General features: G+C 44.3%; 1 protein-coding gene and 1 long non-coding RNA gene across 4 annotated transcripts in view; one reads left to right on the forward strand and one right to left on the reverse strand.

Moving 5' to 3' along the window:
- Nucleotides 1-1,390, reverse strand: part of LARGE1 (LARGE xylosyl- and glucuronyltransferase 1) — a 291,443-nt gene extending 290,053 nt beyond the window's left edge. Inside the window, exon 1 of the mRNA XM_075075860.1 lies at nt 1,280-1,390. The gene's annotated coding sequence lies outside the window, so the exon portion shown is untranslated. The remainder of the gene's footprint in view (nt 1-1,279) is intronic.
- Nucleotides 1,391-2,313: 923 nt separating this feature from the next.
- On the forward strand, nt 2,314-22,908 carry LOC142048722 (uncharacterized). Of its 3 annotated transcripts, none has more exons than XR_012657521.1 (4): nt 2,314-2,613; nt 9,356-9,461; nt 12,818-18,042; nt 20,172-22,908. It is a non-coding gene; the product is annotated as an uncharacterized LOC142048722 (long non-coding RNA). The 3 variants fall into 3 exon arrangements; XR_012657520.1 differs by having other exon boundaries at nt 12,818-21,611; nt 22,612-22,903; XR_012657519.1 differs by having other exon boundaries at nt 2,327-2,613; nt 12,818-22,908.
- The last annotated feature ends 695 nt before the right edge of the window (nt 22,909-23,603 follow it).

Below are 23,603 nucleotides of genomic sequence, written 5' to 3' on the forward strand. Positions count from 1 at the left end.
TTTAACGTAGCACTTTGTTTCGCCCAGTGCTTCCTGTTCCTTCTAGCACTGAAATTGTATAAAAAAAGCTAACGATGTTTAAAAGACATTTGATTCATTGTCACTTCCATCCTGGCATCCGTACCTTCCAGAATACTTAAATGACAATCAGTGCTGTGAAAATGTTTCCTGTAGTAATTTTAAGAGTGCTATAAAAACCAAGTATAATAAATACACAAAAAGGTAAGACCTTGTAACATCTGTTCAGATGCCTCCTTCGGGCTAATTTTCAGTTTAAAAAAGAAATGAACGTTGGAAAAAAGTAGGCTTTATTTGCTGTCTAGCAATACCCCTGTTGCAAGTTGAACGAAGCAGAAGACGCTGTACTCAGGTGAAAACACAAATAAAGATCTCTTGTCTGATGCTCTACGAAGAAGAGAAATCACTTGCTTTCTAAAAACAAAACTGGGCACAGCGGAAGAGCGAGGAATCTCTCCAAAAAGTGTTACATAAGGCATTGTCAAACTTCGTGTCACCTCCACAGAGGCCGCAAGTTGCTATTTTTCCCCCCTCCCGGTGAGCAGGGATTAATGATCGAAATGACACAGTTCTCGGATAGGAGGTGATAGTAGAAGCCTGCCCAAAAGGGAGCTCCCCGGGGCTGAAGGCTTGCTGGGGAGGCTGGAGGGGGATGGGGAAACCACCCTCCCCGCCCCAGCGTCCCAGCCAAACTGCAGCTTCGCCCCGAGCCGGCGGGCTGGTCCCGCTCAGGCGGGCGGGCACGCCGCGGGGCCAGGCGCTCACGGCCCGCGGCGTGACACCCTCCCACCCGCACGGCGGCACCCACCGAGCCCCCGGCCCCACCCGGCTCCCCCTCGCAGCCGGCGGTACCCGGCGGGCGGGACGGCGGCCCCGTCCCCCCACCCTCCGCCCCACGGCTGGAGCCCCCCGCGCAGCGGGAACGCGTCCCGGACGGAGGAAAGGGGCGTGGGGCGCGGTGTAAACAGGCACCCGTGGGGACTCACGAGGGGAACGGAGTGCGAGCCAGGGGGGTAACCTCCCCCGGCTGGGGGACGTGCCCCTTTGTGGCAGGGGAGCGACAAGCCTGCCTCCGCCTGAGCGTCTCTTCAACTCCGGGTCTGGTGGGGATTAAAAATCTGGAGATGAAGCCACCACCCGGCCCTACCGGACTCGGATGCCCCCTCCCCCGGGCTGCTGGAAGGGAGACACTCACCGATTGTTCCTCGCCCTCCCCCGCCCCTCGCCTCTAAAAGCTGCAGCGACCCGACGACGCACTTACCTTCCCCGGGTGGCTCCCGGGCGGCCGGGACGGGCGCTCAGCGCCCGCCTCCCCGCGCAGCCAAGCGGTGCTTCCCCCTCCTTCGCCCCAAGCGGGCAAGCTCCAGCTCCGTCCCCGCAGCCCGGCGCTCTGGAGGTGTCAGCCGGCGGGTCCCGGCCGGAGCGGCACCGGCGGGCTCCACTCTCCGCGGGACGAGGAACTGCTGGCGGTGGGAGGAGGAGGAGGAGGGCGGCGGGGAGGTCCCCACTCTTCCCGGGATGCGCCGCCGAGGCGGCTACCTCTTCCTCCACCCAGCTCTCGTTCCAGGGCCTGCCCGCTCCCTGCTTCGTGCTGTCCGGAGGTGCTGCCCGGCCCCGTCCGTCCGTCCGTCCCGCTCGCCTTCCCCCGCCCCCTTCCCCGGCGGCGAGCCGCGCGGCGCACAGGCCCCGCCGGCGGCCAGAAGGACCCGGGGGCGACGGGGGATTCCGGCCCGGCCTCCTCTCCTCTCCCCGGGGCCTGGCGCACACTCTCCGCCGGGAGAGGAGGCCCTGCCCCGGCCTGGCGGGCGGCGAGCAGCCCCGGGAAGGTCACCGGCACCGCGGAGCCGAGCACGGAGAGGCTCCCTCCGGCACCGCCGCCGCCGTTGCTACGGCTGCCGGCCCAGCCTCAGCGGCCGCTGGGTGCCGCGCTCCGCCCGGGCTCGCTCCGTGCCGGTGCCCGGCGGCCGCCTCCGAGTCCGAGTGCCAGGCTGCCCCCTTCCTTCCTTCCTCGCCTCCCGCCCCTTCCCCGCTGCCAGCCTTCCCCCGCCGGGTCCCTCCGGTGCCAGGCTGCCCCCTGCGGGTCTCGGTGCCGAGGCTGCCCGCCGCCGGCGCTACGCCCGGCGGGCCGAGGGCGGCCGCCGCTGCCCGTTCCGCGGGTGCCGGGAGCGGGGTGCCCGCCGCCGCTCTGCCCCGGGCTCAGCGGCAGCTGCAGTGACTGTGTGTCTGTGTCATGTCTGTGCATGGGCGGGCGGAGGCGCGGGGCCGAGGCGGAGCCAGCCCGCTGACACACCGCCCAGCGACAGGCGCCGAGCGCCCAACCAGCGGCGGCCCACACCGCCGCCCGCCCGCCGGCGCAGCGCCGCGCCGCGCCCGGGGCCGCTACACCTGGGCCCAGGCGGAGGGGGGCCGGGCCGTGACAGCGACACCGTCCCGCGGGAGGGGGCTGTGGGGAAAGGCGGCGGGGCGGGGTGCCTCCAGGCAGGCGGACGCCTGCCTGAGGGCCGTCCCAGCCGCCGGCCATCGCCCTCCGAACGGCCGTCCCAAGCGCCGCACCTGAGCGCGCCGTCCCGGCCGGCGAGTGGCCGGAGCGCTGGGGTAAGTGAGGGGAGAGCGAGGGGCGCCCGGCCCGGTCCTCGCCTCAGGCGGCGGCGGCGGTGGCGGGCTGCCCGTGACGGGGCGAAGGGGAGCCCAGCCCTCGGACGTGCGCGCTCGGCGGTGGAAGACCCAACTCTGTACCGGCACACGTCCCGAGCGAGTGCCACATCTTGTCGCTTCAGTGCGGCGGAGCGTGTCCCTGTGTTGTTCCCCTGCGCGCTGGTGACTGCTGAGAGTGAAGTGATAAATGCACATTTTTTTTTTTTTTTTCCCCTCTTGCCGTGGGCATAGAACAACCATCCACGCTTTTTTTTTTTTTTTTTTTTTGTTATTTTTATTCATCTTTCTTTCACTTCATTAGCGGTGTAAAATGGATGGTTGCAATACGTTAGCATACTACGAGGACCTACGTGATAAACTGTGTATGGGTGGAGAGGGTGCCTGAAATTTCGAGGGGAGTGCAAGGAGAACAGAAGTGAGAGGAGGGGAGCAAATGTGCGTACACTACGATTTTAAAAAGGCATTGATCCATTCTTAGAATGCAGGAGGAAGGAAAGTACACGCGTGCTTTGAGTAACAATGTAAATAATCAGAAGTAGAAATAATAGGGACACTATTCAGTACTTACTGTTTTCTTCTTCCAGAACGGTAAGGGAGTAGTTTAAGAGAAAAACATTGTTCTCTAAAAGATACCACAGATGCTACTTTCTCTTCTTACATCAACTGCTTGATTGCTATAACTTATTCAGAAGTTGCTTTGTTGTGGACAGGAATTATGTTTTGCAGTATGCTGTACCAAAATATTCTGAACTCTGGAACAGGTTATTATTCATGGCAAGATAGTGTTTGCCAGACTTTATAAAGGCATCGGTCCATCAAGCTTAGCATTCTGCCGCCAGCAGCACCCACTTCCTGGTGCTTTAGTCACGAGTGGTATCAGATGAATTGAAGTAAATCATGAAGTTGAACATGCCAGTAATATCACATAAGCGTTACTAACTGCAAATTTTGAAATATTATGACAACTAGGAAAACATTTTGGGGAAAAAAAACCCTGCATATCTGTAAAAATAATTCTGATATGAACAATTTTCTGGGGAAGCTACAGTAACATGCAGATTGTTATCTATTGTGCTAGTTATTTTCATGAGCAAATCAAAGTCAGAAATGGGCTGTACTGAAGTGACTTATCTGTCCATTCCCCTAAGTGAAGCTAAAGGATTAGCCTTCATGTAATAATGTTTTCTTGCACTGATGAAGGATTGTAACTGCTTTGGTGACAGTCACAACGAACGAATTGCTGGGGATGTATGGAGGTGGAAACGAGATTGCGTATACGGCTTCATCATTAATAAAGCCAGGTTGTCTACTGCCTGTTACTGCAATTCTCAGCAGTTTCACTTTTTTTAGTCTCATGCTATGTCTTAAAGACTAGTAAACTGTCAGTCTGACCCTACAAAATATTGAAAAATTTCTGCAGGTTCTTAATGTTCTTATTGGCTATTAGAACAGGCAGGTCTCCGCACCCACAAAAATTCTTAGGTTTTAAGAGTGGCACGGATTATCAGGATTACCTAATGTACCACCATACATGAAAAATAATGGCACTTCATACTGAAGCAAAATGTCTTACTTAAAATTACTCTGCATCTGTCTGGTTGGTGACTTACTCACAAAATGGACAACAGTTGTCCAAACCCAGAGCAGCATTTGTCAGAGGCTCTGCCTAAGAATGATTACCACTAGGTTACAAAAACTAACAGGGACAGGAGGAATGACTACCTGTGAAGATAGAGCTTTTCAGAAATTGTGTTTATACGCAAGTAATCTGTTCATATTCATCGTAAAATTGCTCCATCAGTCTTTGTCCTTGAAAATCCTGAAGTGGCAATTGCTTTGGACATAGAGTAAACAAGCAATGCAGAAGGATCCTTATGCCAAGGACAGGTAGAAGAAATTAGATGCAAATATTTGCACTTCAGATTTCATTCAGCCAGAAGGAAGCTTTCTCCAGAAGCTACACAGATTCTGGAGTGAGATGTCTATTTACATTTAAAAAACAAAAAAAAAGCAAAACCTATAGTAATGTCAAGTATGTAGTTTAAAAAAAAAATTGGCTGTTATATATGGTTGAAAATCTGAACGCTTTAATAGTCCCATTGTTAAAAAATTTTGTAAGCTAGAACTTTTTTTTAATAGAAACATGTCAGTTTTGAGACAGCGTTATCTGATCAAGTTATACTGATGTGAAATTATCACATGAGTGTTTGGTTTCATGTTTTTTTCCTTACTGGAACAAGAGATAAAGGTGTAACAATACACACCTTCAACCAGGTTATGGTACTTTCACTGCACCAGAACATCAGCAAATAAAATGGGGGACTTCAACCTGCCAGGTGTCAACTGGGAATACCACACAGCTGGGACAAACAGGTCCAGAAGATTCCTAAACCATCTGGAAGAAAAGTTCTTGGTACAGGTACTAAGGGAACCAACCAAGAAAGGTGCCTTCCTCGATTTGTTGCTTATTAACAGAGAGGGTCTTGTGGGTGGAGTGGAGATTGGTGGCTGCCTTGGCCACAGCGACCATGAAGCAGTCAAGTCTAAAATCTATGGTAACAGGAGGAGAACTGACAGCCAGCAAGAACCTCAGCCCTGGGTATGAGGAGAGCAGATTTCAGGTTGCTCAAGGAGCTACTTAGTAAGGTCGCTGGGGGAAAAGCTTCCGAAGGTGCCGGGGTCCATCAGTGCTGGTCACTTTTTAAGTACCACCTCCTAAGTGCAGGAGCAGGCAATTCCAAAAGGTAGGAAGTCAAGCAGGCAAAGCAGAAGGCTGGCTTGGCTGAGCAGGGATCTTCTTCTAGCAATAAGGTGAAAAGAGTAAGTATATGGCCAGTGGAAGCAAGGTCTGGCAACATGGACAGCACTACAGGGTGCAGGGCTGTGGACAGGCTGTTCGCCAGCATAGGGAGGAAATTTGTGAGGCCAAAGCTCGATTAGAGTTGAAGCTGGCCAATACTGTGAGGGACAGTAGGAAGGGCTTTTTAACGTATGTTAATGGCGAAAGGCAGGCCAGAAATAACGTTGCCTCATTGCTTGATGAAAATGGTCATCTCACAAATAGGGACATAGACAAAGCAGAGACATTTAATGCTTTCTTTGCCTTGGTCTTCAACAGTGATGATGGGCTCTGGGACCACCTGAGACCCTCTGGTCTGAGGACCCTCTGGGCCGTGGGCTAGAGAACCGTGACTATAGGAATGACAAACTCCCAGTCAACGCTGAACTTGTGTGGGACTTGCTGCACCAGCTGGATCCCTGTAAGCCAATGGGGCCTGATGAGGTTCGTCTGAGAGTAATTAAAGAGCTGGCTGATGTCATCACGAGACCTCTCTCAATTACTTTTTCAATGCTCTTGGGAATCTGGAGAGGTCCCAGTTGATTGGAAACTGGCAAACATTGTCCAAATCTTCAAGAAGGGCAACAGGGATGACCCTGGTAACTACAGGCCTGTCAGTCTCACTTCTGTGCCTGGCAAAATTATGGAGAAGATTATTCTGGGAGTCACTGAAAAACACCTGACAGAAAATGCAGTCATTGGTCCCAGCCAGCACAGGTTCGTGAGGGGAAAGTCCTGCTCAACAAACTTAATTTCTTTCTATGACAAGGTTACCCACCTAGTTGACCAAGGGAAGCCAGTTGATGTAAGCTTTCCTGATTTCAGTAAAGCTTTCGATACTGTCTCTCACAGTATCCTCCTGGACAAAACGTCCAGCGTACAGCTGGATAAACACCTAATGCAATGGGTGAGCAACTGGCTGATGGGTCAAGCTCAAAGGGTTGTAGTAAATGGGGTTACATCCAGCTGGCAGCCATTCACTAGCGGGGTTCTGCAGGGATCCATTATGGGGCTGGTACTCTTTAATCTCTTCATCCATGACTTGGATGCAGGACTGGAAGGAATACCAATTAAGTTTGCTGATGACACAAAATTGGGAGGAGCTGTTGACACTCTCAAGGGCAGAGAGGCCCTGCAGAGAAATCTAGGCAAATTAGAGAGCTGGGCAATTACCAACTGTGTGAAGTTGAACAAGGACAAGTTCCAGATTTTGCACCTGGAGCATGGCAACCCTGGATGTACATACAGACTGGGGAACAAGAGGCTGGAGAGCAGCCCTGCGGAGAGAGACCTAGGGGTTCTGGTCAACAGCAAGTTGAGCATGAGCCAACAGTGTGCCCTGGCAGCCAAGAGGGCCAACCGTGTCCTGGGGTGCATCAAGCTCTGTATTTCTAGGCAGTCGAGGGAGGTGATTGTCCTGCTCTGCTCTACACTGGTGCGGCCTCACCTTGAGTACTGTGTACAGTTTTGGGTGCCAGAGTTTATTAAGGGTATAAAGCTACTAGAGAGTGTCCAGAGGAGGGCCACAAAGTTGGTGAAGGGTTTTGAGGGGAAGCCATATGAGGAGCAGCTAAAGTCCCTTGGTTTGTTCAGCCTAGAGAAGAGAGTGAGGGGGGACCTTATTGTGGTCTGCAGCTTCCTCACAAGGGGAGGAGGAGGGGCAGATGTTGATCTCTTCTCTCTGGCAACCAAAGATAGGACCTGAGGATTGGCAGGAAGATGTGCCAGAGGAGGATGAGGTTGGATATTAGGAAAAAATTCTTTACCCAGAGGGTGGTGGAGCACTGGGACAGGCTCCCCAGGGGAGCAGCAATAGCACCAAGCCTAATGATATTCAAGAGGCATTTGGACAATGCCCTCAGACACATGGTGTGAGTTTTGGAGTTGTCCTGTGCAGGGACAGGAGTTGGACTCGGTGATCCTTGGAGGTCCCTTCCAGCTCAGGACATTCTATGATTCTATGAAAATAGGCTCAAGGCTGTTTGTAAGACCCCAAACACTTGCGGTTTACCTGGGTTTTGATGAACAAAATTATGCCCAATAGAACCATTTTACATGAAAGGGAGGTATAAGGCCCATAGTATTTTAACTTATAAAAGTGCAGGAAGTTCATCTCCCATTTAACACCAGTGAAGTCATTTTCACATTCTTACAGTTGCTTCATTGGTCTAGCTGAATTCAACCACTCTGAGGTCTTTTGAGGAAAAAGACAGTGCTTTGTTCAGGGGGTGACTGAAAAGTGCTTTACTACTCTAATAGTGCATTTTGTGCCAGCTGCAATAGAAGCTAAAACATTCCCGAAAACCAGGAAGATGTTCTGTCCCCACTGCTCCACACACACTCCTGTGGTTAATCAGCATTTTAAATACCTAGTGAGGCTGATGCTGCTGTGTCATGCTCAAGATACAGGATATGCATGGACAAAGCCAAGTTCTCCATGACCTGCTTTTGTGTGGAGTTGGTGAAACAGCTACTTTTCATAAAATCAACCATTCAGGATGTTCCCATGGGGAACAGAAATTCAAATCTGATTCAGCAGGCTGGCTGGATTGTGTTAACTGATCCACTTCAACACAGAAGCTTGTGACTCTTTATAAATTGCCACTCTTAACTTCTAGGTACTAAATTGCACAACTGTTAGTACTATCAGAGCATGAAGAGCAAGACCAAAAGTCTGAAGCAAGTCCTAACCCTTGATATTCTTGTTATCTGCCACTGCAGTGAATACAGGACTACTGCAGAACAGGAGTAAAAGGCTTTCAGACAAGAAATAAGTGAAATTTAATCTCCTCTGGAAAAATAAATTCCCAGTTCTTGAGTGTAAAGTGGAAGCTCTGTTATATATTCTGTCCACAAAGGGAGTAAATTAAAATTTAATGGTGATTTCCCTGTGCATGTAACAGAAAGAAGAAAAATCAAGAAAACCCAAGAAAGTCAGAGCAAGATCCAGATTCCCTGGGGTTATAGGAACGGGAAAAAATGAAGACTGGTAAACTGAAAGCTTTTAAATAACCGGAACACGCCATGAAAACCTTAAACTTCAGAATGCAAAGGAAATTAAGTTATTAAAACATAAATTATTTCTCTTTTATGCCAAAATACATTTCAGACAATAAACTGATTGTTCTGTGTTAACTTATTTTGATTTTCATATGGGTTTGTCCCAGAATTCAGTTGTGCTTCTAGATGCAAAAAGGTAAACATCCTAGAGTCTTAGACAGTGTTATGCCATATTTCAAAGAAAACTTGAAGGACAGAGGTTTTTCCTATTTGTTTGTTTTATATCTCTGACAGACCTTTCAGTGGGTGGTTTTTTTTCATTGCTGCCCATTACTGCTTTCCATTTGTTGTGACTCAGTCATTTAGAGAATAGTTGGGGGTTTTTTGTTTGGTTGGTTCTTTGGTTGGTCTTTTTAAATGAATAGCGCTTTTAAAACCATAAAAACTCGTGAAGATATGCAGAAGAATATGGTGCAACTTTAATTTTATGAAGTTAACCTGATTTCAAGTTGATAGTACTTTAAGTTTGGACCTACCATGGTCAAGTCAATCCTGTATTTCTACTTACAGAAATAGTTTATTACTGTTTTGCTAAAATGACTTATCTATCTCAGAAAAGACTTTCTTTCATACCCTTTAAAGTCAATGCCGGTGTTTCCAGAGCTCTTAGTAATTCATAACTGCATGCTAAAAAAAAAAGTAACAAGTGCTCTGTTTGAAGTTTCTTTTTTTGTTTGTTTGTTTTACAAAGGAATCTTCACACCTATGCTGTTTGCAGTGAAATTCTGGATAATATACAGTAGCATAACAATTCAGTATTAATATGTATCATTCCCTTTACAGAATCTTCTGGGAAAGAAAAGCAGCATTGGACAAACTTTAAAATAATTTTAAACCTCAGTGTCTATGAAGGTGAAACTGACCCAGGTAGTCTTAAGCCTAAATCCAGGTATGTTGAATTCAGTGGAGCAACTGCACTGATCTCAGTGGTATTCAATCTAAACTATCCTTTATGTTCCAGGAATATATATACACACACGTATATACATACACACACAATTTTATGAAGTTCTCTTTTAGTAATTGTTTCTATTTGACTGCTTCACCTCACTCCCAAGCAAATAGAGGATATAGTGTCTCTCTCTCGTTACTCTGTTCGTTATAGTTCTCCATTTATTGCCCTGCAGTATGAATGCTAAATAAGACTATGAAAAGCTTTAAATGAATTGTAGACCTTATAATTAATATCTGCTATCCTTTCTGGAAGTATTAAAGCACAGGATGTATCACTTCTCCTCTATTAGCCTTACACACTTAGTTTTAATTCATCTAAGGACACCTTTCACTACTCTGGTGAAAAAGAGGATACTCTACCTGATCAAAACAAGACCTTTTATTTCCATTAGAAGCACCTGTCTTATACATAGAAGGTTTAATTGTTTTCAGAATAGCTTCATTAAGTTCTGAAAGTGTTACCAATACAGGCCTCCCCAGAGCCAGGATACTAATTAGAAGGAAAACTCGCCTTACAGTAGTTGAAGAATTGCATCTTCTTTAAGAGAGCGGGAAGGCTCATTCAATCATTGACAGAGTGTTTCTGCCACAAAGTAGTAATAACTGCCAGTTATATGAACTCAGAGAATACCTGTGACAAATGAGTTATTCCCACAGTCAAATAGCCTCTTCAGACAACTGAAGACAGTAACCCTAATAAGGATTAAGTAAACAATGTTAAGATGTCTATGAAGTTCCATGCAGTCCAAGCAATGTCCTTTACGGCCAGCATCATCTGTCGGCTCCAACATCCCTAAGTCAGTGGGTATAGGCATATTTGGAGGGTCCAGTGTGAATGCTTGGATTGCTTCCTGAGGCAGCCAGAGTGTCAGTAGTAACACATCTGGCCTTTGTCACATTTATGCTGATTTTGTATTAAAGCTCTTTCAAGTCTGACCGAAAAAATCTACACAGGACTAAAGGGTAAGTGTAAATATAAAATGTAAACAAAATTAAAACAGGCAGATGAGCGATAAAAACATAGATCCTATTACAAGTTAATGCATGATATCAAGACTTGTTAAAATAATTTTAAGTTTATATCAACAGTCAGGCCTTTAGAATCTGTATTAAAAAAACCTGAGTTAAAAATAGGCACTGTGGGAAGGAAAGTTACCCCAAACTTACTTGTAAGAATCACTACCTAATGAGTCAAATAGGAATATTTTTGAGCAAAATTAAATTACCATAATTGTCAGTCAGATCTTAGAACTTCCATATTTTGCCCAATGAGGGCTATTCTTTTAGATATTTCCTAGAGGATTTCTCTAGAAATCAGAAACGTGTTATAGCTGCTACTATCCAATGAAGGGAGGGTAAAATGAAACACAGATCCTGCCTAGTGACTTGGGCTTATTTGCTTTTTGACCATCGCAACAGTAAGACTGCCCAATATGAATCTTTTCTGTCAGTCTAACAACATTGACAAAGTCCACTTTCATGTCCTTGTCAGACAAAAGCACAATGGAAATATATGTGCAGGCTTCTGAATATAAACAAGGAGCACAGTATGAACAGCCAAGCATACAAACATGAACTCATTTAGTGGCCACAAGTGATTGTGCATCTCAGAAGTGTACAGTGAATAAAATAAAATGTTCCTTTGCTGGGGCTGAGATGCGACTGTGAGCTGCATCAGCTCTCTGGCCAAGACTGTCAATGCTAAAGAAAGTTTCTGTGTTCTTGCTGGCATTTGAGAAGTTGTGAGCTATGATCTGGGCTTGATACATTGGCAAAAGAATAGGAAAGGTCAACCCATCTCAGCAGTGAAACTGTCAGTAACAAAAGGATAATCCTCCTCAGCCTCAACAGCAGTTACAGGGAAGCTGATGTTAAGGTCAAGCAACAAGGCAAGACCAATACTAGTGCCAACACACCTGTCAACATTAAACACCTCTTTTTCAGAGAAGTACTTTAACACTTCAATATTCTGTGATTTAGACTGTATCTTGACATGGTAGGATTTTTTTCCATTGATTCTTAGGTGCAACTAAAGCTATCAGACATACTAGAGGTCTAGCAGATAAGGCCAGACCCAGAAAAAGGACAGTCCTTCAAAGTCTGAAGGTGACATTGAAGGAATCCAGGAACAGATACAAGAAAGCCCAACCAATTCATTAGGTGTTTTACACTCTGTGTGTGCATTTGCATTTCTGAGCTTGGCAGCCACACAGGTGCTGGCATTGCTACTTACTCTAAAATTGCATTCTGTATCAGATTGTGTACTAAGGAAAGGAATAAGCTTTTACTACCTTGGATGGCATCAGAATGCACAGTTCCTGCAGCACCTAAATGACCAGACCAAGCGAAGTTTCCAGTAAAATCAGTACGTGTTTAAGTCCGTTAAAAGAAGGACTTTATCTACAGAGAGAGAAAATAATTTTAAACATAATTTCTTCAACTAACACACAAGATCTCAGTGCTGGAATCGGAAATTATACTGGCGTGGTGCCCTTTGCCCATGTTGACAATATTTCAGAGCGTGCTGCCTTATTGTTTCTGTGCCAGCTTGATATTACAGCAGTTCCAATGAGAGGTAATAACTTGAGAGATTTTTCCAGTACCAGACTCGATGCCGATGGCTTTTTGAAACTTTTTCCCACCTTCTTCCACTCAGCATAACCAAACACAAAATAGATGCAGCCAAGACAAGTGACCATCGGCAGGATATGTTGTGTTTCCTTACCTTCTCCCAGATCAAGGTGAAAAAGATACAACTCCTTGAGAATGGAATTTGCCAAATACAGTGGTAGCTTTGCTATGGCAATTACTAGGCTGTAGTATAGGAGTCCTACCCTGTTTTTATGGATTAGCTCATTGAAAGGAAGCACTAGTTGCAAGTCCTCTTTCTGCAGGATAATCTGTGACAAGTTTGAGAGGTCACATATTACTGGGTGGTCAGCGACTGGAGCCTCGAAACTAGTGATGGATTAAGAAATCCTCTCAGAATTCTGCTAGGAAACAATGCCACCAGTCTGTGAGCATTAAAAAAAATGGATTTTACTTATGTAAGCCTTTAAAAACTCCATATGTGCTTAGTAGAGAGTTGCTAAAAGGGAAGAGCTGCATCCTGAAAGAAACTCTATCCATGAGGTGAGCTCAGACCTCTTCTTCCTTGACCAGTCTAACACAGCAGCTAAGAAAGCTCACTCTCCTTGGAATTGTTACCAGGCTTTGCACCTGCTGATCCCTGACATAAATTTTGGAGGTTTTTTTTATTATTTTCTTCTTCTTTTCTATCCTTCACTGCAGGAGCAAAATGGAGTTTTTCTAAACTGGTTACCCCTTTCTACTCAAGCTCAGGTGGGGATGGATACTGGAATTAGCAATGGTGAGTTTATTTCCTCCACAGGAGACAGAAAGAGAACAAAAGAGATTTGATGGGGAGTTGGGATACAAGATGAAAACCAGGATTGTCTGGATGAAGAGATCAGATGTTGCGAAGAGAGGTGAGGATACTGAAGAGTGCTGTGAAGTCTGCACCTGACCTTTTTGCAAAAGTAAGGGTCTGGCAGAAACCACTCTCTGATCATGTAATTAGGAATTGTATCATAATCTGAAAAAAAAAGGTGTATCAAATTCTTTTTGCAGATGAGAATTTAGTTGTCATTTCCTAACTGTGTAGTTCAGTTTGCAACCACAGTGATGTTCTATTAATGTATTTTTGCGTGTAAGGCTGGGTATTACAGAAAAAGAATGGAGAAGATGGGGTCTTAATGAAGTTCTTGTTGCTTCAAGCTTATACTGACTGCATTACTCACAAGTACCTATATGAACAGGAAGCTTTTCTTCCTAGTTTCCTTCTAGTGATGGCATTTATAGAAAAAAAAACACTAATAGGCACAAATAAGAGTTAGATGCCCAGATGTGTTTTATGCAATTGAAGGTCTCAGAACGTTGACACCCCAAAACATTTATGTTTGTGTCGCCTACATTTAGAATAGGATTCTGCCATCAGATTTGCGGTTTGCTCCCTGAAATAATGCTCACAACAGGTATTCTCCCTTCTGGGCATTTTTTAAGAAACTGAGGCACTAATGAATTACATTTTTTGAAGAATTTTCTGACAGCATCAGTGTAACAGGGCACGAACAGGAAGACGATTGTATCCACCAGCATGCACATGGTAAAGGCTTAGATGCAAGTGACACCTGCATGACAAATTGGGTGATAGAAGATACAGCTGTCATTGCTTGATTTCCATCCATCTGCCCCATTACCTCAGTAGATCAATTGTTCTATATACTAGTAATCACATGCACATGATTCTTTTGATAATCTCTCTCACTACTGTTGAGCAGATTTACACTCACAACAGAGAAAGTTGTAGCCTACCCTTCCTGCAGTAACTTGTAGCAGAATGTTTATTTAACTAACTTCAGGTGATAAAATGTCAAATCCAGCAGAGGTGCAAGCAGAGCATACTGTCTTAAGACATTAAAAGGCTGATTTGAAAAAGGAATTGCACCAGCTGAATTAATATTATGTTCCAGTCGATTTTTCTAGACCTGTGTTCCTTCTGCTAGGAAGGGAGGTAGCCTTTGGGAAAATACTAATTTTCAGTTTCCTCTGCTGCAAAGAATAGTCTCAGAAGAAGGACATGCTTGAAACCAGTTGTCACAAAATGTTTGCATTGGACAGAGAGCCTGAGATTTCACAAATGCGCCTCAGATATGCAGGGCAACGGAGTTTCAGCATAGTGTATGTCTCTGGTATAACTGACGCTTAACATGGTACTTTGAAGGCATCCTTTGCAGGAAATTTCAGTAGACCCAGCATCCAGCCTGTCCACAGAGTAGTTGTGCAGTTCTGCACCAAGTCTAGGGAGAAAGTGGCAATTTCTACCCTAGAATCTTAGCATATATTGGACTGATTAACATCCTTTGAATGACAGGATTACACATGGTCATTAGCCCCACAACTCTCTACTTCCCAATTAATTTTGATGCAAAAATATAGATACCTTTTATGTTTTTGTATTTTCCTCTTCCCTTATTTTTGAAAACAAAGGTCTAAAAATCAGAATGTTTGGAGACCCTGGGGCATCTGCCTTTCTCTGGAGACTGAAGATGGTTATCTCAAAATGATGTATTAGCTTCTTAGCAGGCTGCTATCTCTAGGAGTCTGAAAGCAATATCCATGCTTCCATTAGGTGTGTGTCATTTCACCAGGGATAGAAAGATATGGACCTATTTTCTAAAATTGCATGAAGTGGGAAGAGTAAATGCAGGAGGACAAGTAGTTAATAGAAATTACTTAGAAATACAATACTAAAAATATCCTGTCTCTTTTAATTAAAAGTAAACCGTCCCCACCAGTTTAAATTACACGTACTCCCCTCTGAGCGGGAAAGAGAAAAAAGAAATTTCCATCTCCAGCTTTTGAAACTTCATCTGTCTCCTGGGTACTGAGCACCAAATCTTCAGCTGGCAGATGTCAGCAGACAGTGCTGAAACTTTACCATATTTCTGAAGGATCCATCCGACACCAGGCTGCCAGCTTAAGTGTCAAAATCCCAAATACTCTCAGTGCTACTTGAGGGCAATCACAAGAATTGCCTGGGGACCTTGCACAATGTTGTCAGACTGACAAGGCTAAGCTGGGTAGCAGAGCAAACCATTCTGCAGGTGGGTAGAGCGTACACTTCATTCCTTAGCCTCTTCCTGTAGCTACTATGGCTGTTACCAGCTCTGCCTCCAGTACTGCTGCTCAAACCTATTGCTTTCCTGAGACCTAGACATTCGTTCATGATGAACCACATCAGCAGTACACTGGCTCTTTAAACCTGGGGAAGACAGTGTCAAAGCAAACCAGACACCATAAATAATGTTACAGAGTAGACTTGGAGGGGGCAGTGAGCAAAGAGGAAGGAACCAAAGAGTGGATCATGGACTTACAAAGTTTAGGTGAAATGAACACGCCAGTACACCAGGCTGGAATGTAACTGGTGGAAATGTGGGCACAAATATCTTTTTGACTGGTTAAGTCTGTTAATGAGAAAAATTACATAGCTTCTAATTGGCATGCATGTTAAAAACTATGCCCCAAACAAGTGGACATTAGATAAGATTCTGAACATGCTGTATAACAGGAGTCCAAATAAACAGGGCTCAGAGGGAGAGGAAATTACAAGTGAATTTTAGCAGTCGCTGCAAATTATCTCAAATAAGTTCTTTATATTTATGTGTTTCTGTGATGTCAAGCTGCAGGAGCTCAGGAATTTTCCAGAGCTTGTTGCAAGTGCTGTGGCTCGGTGGAGGTCTGAGGCTCTTTGGGACATGATTGAAGATCCCATCTCTAGCCTCAATGAGTCACCAACAACTATGGGTGCTGAGACCACAACTATGAAAAAACTGTACAGACATGCTAAACACTGCATGCTGCCCATTATCCCAGAGAAATCAAGAAGGCTTTTATAGGAACATGTAAACCTTTGCAGCAGACCAGCCCGAGGTGTGGACTAGGTAAGCTGTGGTCCAGCAAGCTGCTTTGTCTATGCCAGGGCCATGGAAAACCAGGTTGGCTGCTGTGACTGCAGTTGTCACCACCCAGGGAACAGGCAGGTTGTCTGGTGTTATGTCCACCGCTGCATTTTAGAGGCCTCTCCAGCAGTGCTGTCTCCAGCAACAGGCTACCCACCCATTCAGAGTTGCTGAAGGTATGCAGCAGCCTGTCTCCCTCCATTTCTTTTCCCATAGCAACAGCAGCCCCATCCTTAGTCACCCTGCTTTGAGGCAGAAACATTGCGTTTTGCATGTGTTGTGAGAAGTGTTGAGATGGCACTGCGTTGCAGGACTGGGGCTTACGTGTATACCAGAAAACCCCTCTGAATTAGTTATAAAAGTTGGTGTGCCCTGTTTACCTCTTTGGGAGGTTTTGACAAATGAACAACAAAAAACGCAGCTTCTTAAGAGTTTTTGAATGGTGGAAGGTGACCCAGTCTGGGACAACACGGGAACAGAAGGCGAGTGAAAATCAAATGTGCATGAACCATTTATCATCATTAGAGATTACTAGGTAGGATCGCTACGTATATTTGAACACCTAAATGCTTTTTTTTTTAATTCTAGGGAAAGCCTACTACATTTTTCTCTATCAAGAAATGCTACCTAAAGGTATTACTCTCAGTAGTTCTGGGTGAGAGATAAGTAATTTCATACAGTGCTATTCACATTCCATACAACTAAACTAACCACCTTTCTAAAAGCAACAGTCAAAACAACCCTCCCTCCGAAGTACACAGATCCATAAATTGTTTAAAACCTTATCTCACATTCACTTACACACAAAATAAGGGTCTCCCTATGTTCTAAACTGTGAGATTTGGTGAATGAATGATGCAGAATCCCCTCCTAGAATTGCAGGGTCTATACGTCTCATGAGGCACTGAATCTCTCCACTGATTTTGGCAAGAATCTGCTCTATTCCCCTACCCTTCCCAGTTCCTTTATTTGAAAAACAAAAAAAATTAAACATCCTGAATCAATTATCACAAAAGTAATTGTTTCAGAGAGAACCAAAAGATGCAGTAGTAAAGAAGAACTAGTTAGGTGGAATCTGCTACTGGTGTTATGAAAACATTGCTTTGGGAAATAAGTTCCTAAGTAGTAATCTGTGATACAGAATTAGTTTTTCGGTTTGATGCATGTTCTTTTCAGAGGGGAAAAACAAATCAGCCTGATTTCTCTACTTTCGTAGTTACAAGAACCTCTTTTCTGAATTTGTGATCTATTCATTTCATATGTTTCCAGATTCCCTTGATCTGTTAAAGCAGTAATTCAGGGGTGGAAGTAGAAACACGTGGGCAGCGGGAGGGAGTAAAAGGTAACCAGGACGAAGAACAATTGTGGATGCACAGTCAAGGTACTGAAGAACTTTTTTGCTTATTTCTTGTTTTTTTCTTTTTCCCTTTGTGGCTTGCATTGGTGAGATTTACAGTCTAAAAGCTTTAACTCACTGTTAATACTGATTCTCGTCTGGGAATATATGCGTTTAAATGCTCATACTGTTGTAGGCACTGAAATTTAGCAACACTTTTTTACACTGCTATTCTACAAAAAGCATAGGGAATGCCTGTAAGAGGATCTTTTCCTTTAGCAAAAAGACACAACCTGATTAGAACATTATGTAATCTTTAATACGTTTTTCGTATCTTTGGTGTCTAACTCGGAACTCAACTCCTCAGATACTGGTAGTAACAGCAAGTGGGAAAACACAAAATTTCCGGCCTGATGACTTTTTCATGGGTTGTCCAGAACCGATGGGTATTGCTAGATGAGAAGGAGCACATGCGAGGGAAAGAAGGATGGCGGCCAACAGTAAGAGTCACTGTTGTACCTTCCTCTACCGCTATGTCAAGAAGCCAGCGCTCCATCTGTAAGCAGGGATGGGTTGGTGGAAGGTTAGGAACACTGGCCTCCAGAGGAGGTTGGGAATTTCTGAGCAGGAAGATGATCTTTGAATGCAAATCCCCACAAGTGAGTAAATAAAAATAAGCATTAAGAATGTGTGAGGGGAAAAAAAAAATGGAGGGCAGGGGAGAGGGGTATGGCAGGGAGAAGGTACTGCAGCATGGTGAAAGAAAAGGTGGAGGTGGATAATGGAGCCAGAAACCTATGCAAAAATAAATGCAAAGGATGAAGGAAAAAGAGACTATGCTGTTTCAGAGGACTGAAGGAAGTAATTAAAATGAAATCTGGGAGAAAATCATAGAGAAGAAGCAGGGAAGACTAAAATCTGAATTGCAGCCCACAGATCTCCCAGTGCACTGAATGGCTAGCTCAACAAACCTAATCCAATTTGTGTAACATTCAAAATACCTTTAGTTAATTTTGTAACCTCCTCACTGGAAATGCAGTACACTTTCTATACCACTAAAGATGTGCCTCACAAGTGGAAGTAGTGATTAATTTGATGAATAATTAACCATTGAGTCCAACTGTCCCATCAGTAGCCAACTTGAACGGAGAGACCAGTGAATGTGATGACAGGCAGTGGTACATTAATGAGTAAAATAATGATAATCCTATAGAGGTTAAATGGGAAGGACAAAACAGCTATTTTGGCTCTTGCCCAGTCTGAGCTTGTGCACTAAAGAGGTGCAGTCAGTTGGTCTCCAAATGTTACAGACCAAAGCAAAAGTTAAGACAAAAGGGCTGAGCCTATCCCTGATCTGATCTCTTATAAAAGGGAGAGGGCGTTTTATCAATATCCACTCTGAGTACAAATGAATTTAAGGAAGAACTGATATATTTGGTTTATAAATACAGTGTAGAAAACAATCCCTAATTTTTTAAGAGTTCCCTACATCTTTCAAGGACTCCTGCCCCCTTTTATTATCCAATATGGATCATGCTGAAAGTAAATTCGTGTATGGAATGCAGCATCTCCAATAAATGCATTAACATCTTATCCAAGGAGATTGTTCAAGAGATTTTTTAAATGGTTGGTACATTTTATATGCAGCAAAGGTCTTTAGAAATGTCTCTCTATCTTGGTTTGCTGTTAATTTGGCAAGGACTGAAGCACTAGGCATCATCACAGACCAAGGCTATGTTAGATGGGATGAACCTCTGATGAACATTGACCACTGAGACTAATAATACCTAATTATGGCAAATGTTTCTCCCACATGAGCACTCACAATTCTTCACACAACAGATACTCAGAATATTCACAGCTGCTTTTGTCCCTCCCGGTAAACTGATGAATCTCCCGCCAAAATGCAAATGAAAATGCGGCCTTCATCATAGCACCATGGTCTCATCCTTTCTGCTTCCACCTTTATTAACAGAAAGATTGTTCAAAAAAGAAACCAACCACATCAACAACCAAAACACCAAAGCAAAATAACTCAGGGCAAGAACTTAGGCTCAGCTGTTGCTGGCTTTCCTTCTCCCGGAACTTTTTCCCAAATATTCGAAGTCTAACAGTCCACTTCTGCCTCCAGCAGGCAGCAGGAGATTCTGGCAGGTTCCAGTCTCTGCTGTGAGTCTGGGGCAGCAAGACGTTCCTGCTCATTTGTCAAGTTCAATTTGAAGTTCAGCTAAAGATTTTTGTGTTATGAGAGTTTCACAGCCCCTTTCTGGAGAATGCAATGCAGATGAAACATTTGAATTAAAAAAAGGATATTGCAGAGTCTGCAATGCAAAATTATACCAGATAAAATTGCAGAGAGAGCATTTTTGAGAGAAAGAGAAATAAATGTCGCATTGGGGTTAGAGCCCTCAGAGATAAAAGTTAGAAGAGGAACTCTGTGACTTCAAGGGACTTTGGAAAATGGTAGCTTATTCCTCAGAGAATGCAGCAACGAACCAGCTGGTAGGGAGGGGTGATGCCAGATGCTACCACGTCTGCATTGAGGTAGGAGGGGAGCAGACGAAGTAAAGGGAACGTGTTGCAGTATAATAGACAGCTAGAGGAATTTTACTTCAGGAAATAAAAGCATAAGAAGAAAAAAATACAGCAGTCCAGCATACTGGGACCTGGAGGTTAATGTGGAGCTCTATTGTCTCCCAAAGACAGAGATAATTTTCTCTTAATGAGAATTTTATTATTGTTGCTCATCTCCATGACACAGGAGAATCATGGCTCTGGGTTCTCACAGAGGCAAAGTTACAGCCAACCATTGCTCCAGGGAGTGACAGAGGAGAAAGGTTTGTAGTGCTGGTGACAAGTTTTCTGTGGAGGATGCGGAGGGGAAAGAAAAAAAATGCTTTGAAGATGCCGTACACAATCATTTAAGTTTCAAGCTGGGACTGACGTAAATCTCACACTGAGAATGAAGGATGACAGAGTTGCTGTGGGACTAGCAGCCAGCAATGGACCACACCATGAAGACAGTTTTTCGCTTACACATTAACTTCAGAATATGCAGTTTTCAGTCCTGTTGATGTTGATGCACCCTTATGTTGCTAGCAGCTGCCTATACACTGTATGTATTATGGTAAAGGACTAATGAATCAGAGAATGCTTTCTCATGAGACTAAGCGAAGCAAGATGCCTGTCTGGTGGTAGCCAGCTTCTCTACTAATAAAAAATTCAAACCATTACATCTCCTTCATTCTAGGACTGTCTCCAACACTCAGTCAGCCTCTGCCTTACAAAAGAGCTGACAGTTAGACCAATTTTAAAGCATACAGACCTCCTAGTCGGGACTGCATCTTTCCCTAAGGAAGCAGAACTGAGCTTAAAAAACAAAACAATATACCCTGAAACCACTAGTTTTAAGTGGAGCTTGTCACTAGACAGGTACCCAATAAAGGAGTGTTTTAAACCACTTTTCCCTGGCATCCCTTTCACCTATGACTGTTGACGTGAAAATCAGCTCTCAGGAGCACTGTAAGCACAGAAGCAACAGCATCAAGCCCTGACCCCTCTTTCTGGCAAATGCAACTGGAGGGACAGCTGAGAATGTGCTTTGCTGGGGTAGAAGCAGCAATACAGAAAGCATTCATTTCCCTAGCAACTAGGACAACCTCTTCTTTAATTAGCACATCATGGTCTGAACTTTGCTAATAAAACCTGCCTACACTGCACGCTAACCATGGGTTAGGTAATCTTGCACTTGCCAACATACGGCAGCCTACCACGCTTCAGCATCCTGACATTCTCTGCACTAGCACGCTGTTCTTAGGTCCCACATCTGCAGGCATGCTGTGGGTGGTGGTAATGAATGATACATCCTTGCGGTTTCTCACCCTGGACTCATGATCCCATATCCCATCACACATTTCTCTGGGCTGGCAGGCATAGGGTGCTGTGGAACAGCTTCTGTGTGCTCTCTTGGGATTTGAGAGGTTACTGTCAATGCCAAAAGAATTAGTTTCCTGGCTTAGCAGATACGTTAGAGGAGTAAGAGAGCTACCTCACTGCCCAAACAGCCCCCCTTTGCCTGTCCTCCCTGCTTGCTACTCTGTGCCACCTTCTTCTGGAGCTTCTTTCCCAGCAGTATCACCGACGACTAATGGACTTGCGTAGGAAGTCACCAAGATGCAGTGGCACCAGCGATTACAGAATACACTCTTCTAGAAGGTACATCATATAGGTTTGTAGTGCGGTTGTGCTCTGCTTCTGCCCCAATATTACAGGGAAATAAATAAAAACCTGGTCAAGGGAAACTAAGTATCTGGATGAAAACCAGTTCTGAGAAAAAATAAAAACAAGGGTTTACTAAACCGTTGTCACAGCTCTAACTACAGCTCATATAGACCCACTGAAATGTCTATCAGTGTAGCAATAGTAGTGCTAAGTCTAGAGCAGACAGTAAAACTGGTCTGAGATACTACATGCTCAAATATTTATTCTGGGCTGAGTTCTGTACTGCCGTGAGTATTGGAGAGGTAGAGTCCAAAGCTAGCATGGGTATGCCTGTATGAAATCCTACCCCTCCAGTGGAGCAAATCATGCTCTGAGACAACAGGACTCAGTAAGTGGGAGAAATAGTGCATTCAAAAGAGGAGAAGACTAAATTTTGATGTTTTAAAATGCATTATTTATTAACAATATGAATTAAGGAAGCAAACTCTTTCTGTTTTGATGAATTAATCGTGGGGATTAGGGAAAGAACATATGATCACATGCTGTGTTTGGAAAGCCTGTGGATGAGCCTGTGACTACTTGCAGGATAACCTTCAGTATGCTTTTACCTGCAGTTTACATAAAAGTTTATGTCAGGAGATTTCTTAGTTACAAGACTACAATGTTAGAAAGGTCAAACGGAGAGTATTTTACAATAAAGCAGAGATGATTTCTGAAGGTATCTGCTTTGGGTTTTGGTTTTGTTTTTTTCATGTTGAACAGCTATGAACTGAAAGAGGAAGCTTCTGCCATCCTACAAGAAGAAAGATACCTATTCAGTATACCAGACACCCCTTGTAAATGTACTCTCTGAAAACCAAGAAATCCACCTCAGGATCAGTAAATTCTCTGAGTGCCCATACATGCTGCACAGTATCATGCACACATAAAATATCAAGCCCACATTCTCAAATCAGGATAATACTTGCAATAGCAGCAACAAGGTGCTTTTCTTCTGTGTTTGAAAGTTTCAGACTTTTAACAGATCATTGTCTCAACCGAATCAGAGATTCAGAGAAGTGCCGTGATGAAAGACACACACTGTGCTTCTGAAGAGGAATTCAGGAAATGCAACTGCAGCTAGTATAAAGAACTGCCACCTCTTTGCTTTGGTTATGTGCATCCCTAAATTAGCCGTTAGATAATTCTGCCACTTCACTGAACGCTTGCCCATTCTGCATTGAAGATATTTATTCTCCCATGTGCAGGAGGAAAGACTTTAGTGGTAGTTATGGAAATAAAAGAGAGAATAAAGCTCCTATACAAATCTTATGTTTTGTGTATTTTCTTATTTGACTATAAAAGTGTTATTCCCAAAGTTATGGAATCAGGGATATTTTAAAACTGCTGATGAGCATCATCCCATTGCTAGCTTAATTAAATACTAGTGATTTACCAATTACAAAAGACAGTTTGTTCCATCAGAAAATCCTTTCCTACTGTATGAAGGCATAACAGGAGAGTATAATATCAACTGCACGAACTATTTCTATAAAATAGAAATACTGAAGTTGACTTCCTCTAGTAAAGTGTTTTGAGATCTACTGAGGAAAAGTGCAGTAGGGGCAGGTAATTTCATTTTTACGCTAAAAGCCTGTTGCTCCTCTCTGCACTGGCAGATTACTCCTCTCAACCAATTAAGATATGGGATTAAAAGGGTGCTATCAATTTAGAATATTTTTCCTTTAGCTGGAATAGCAATAATGCCATGGAAAGCACACAATAAGATTCCTTTCCAAATGAAATCTGGCATTCTTGAGCACTACCACTTTGTTTTCATGCACTGATCCCTCTACCTGTGGAAGGATCTCACTGACAGTTCCTGCGTCACTCCTGCCCCAGGATACTGATGTTGATACTACATTAAACATCTCCTTGAAAGCCAGCAAGCCTCTATTGCTTCTGTAAGCTTCTCTGGCAAGCAGAGCTGCCTCTTCTGTTCCTGAGCAATGGAAGCGCG

Source organism: Phalacrocorax aristotelis, chromosome 1 (assembly GCF_949628215.1).
Source record: "Phalacrocorax aristotelis chromosome 1, bGulAri2.1, whole genome shotgun sequence".
NCBI lineage: Eukaryota > Metazoa > Chordata > Aves > Suliformes > Phalacrocoracidae > Phalacrocorax > Phalacrocorax aristotelis.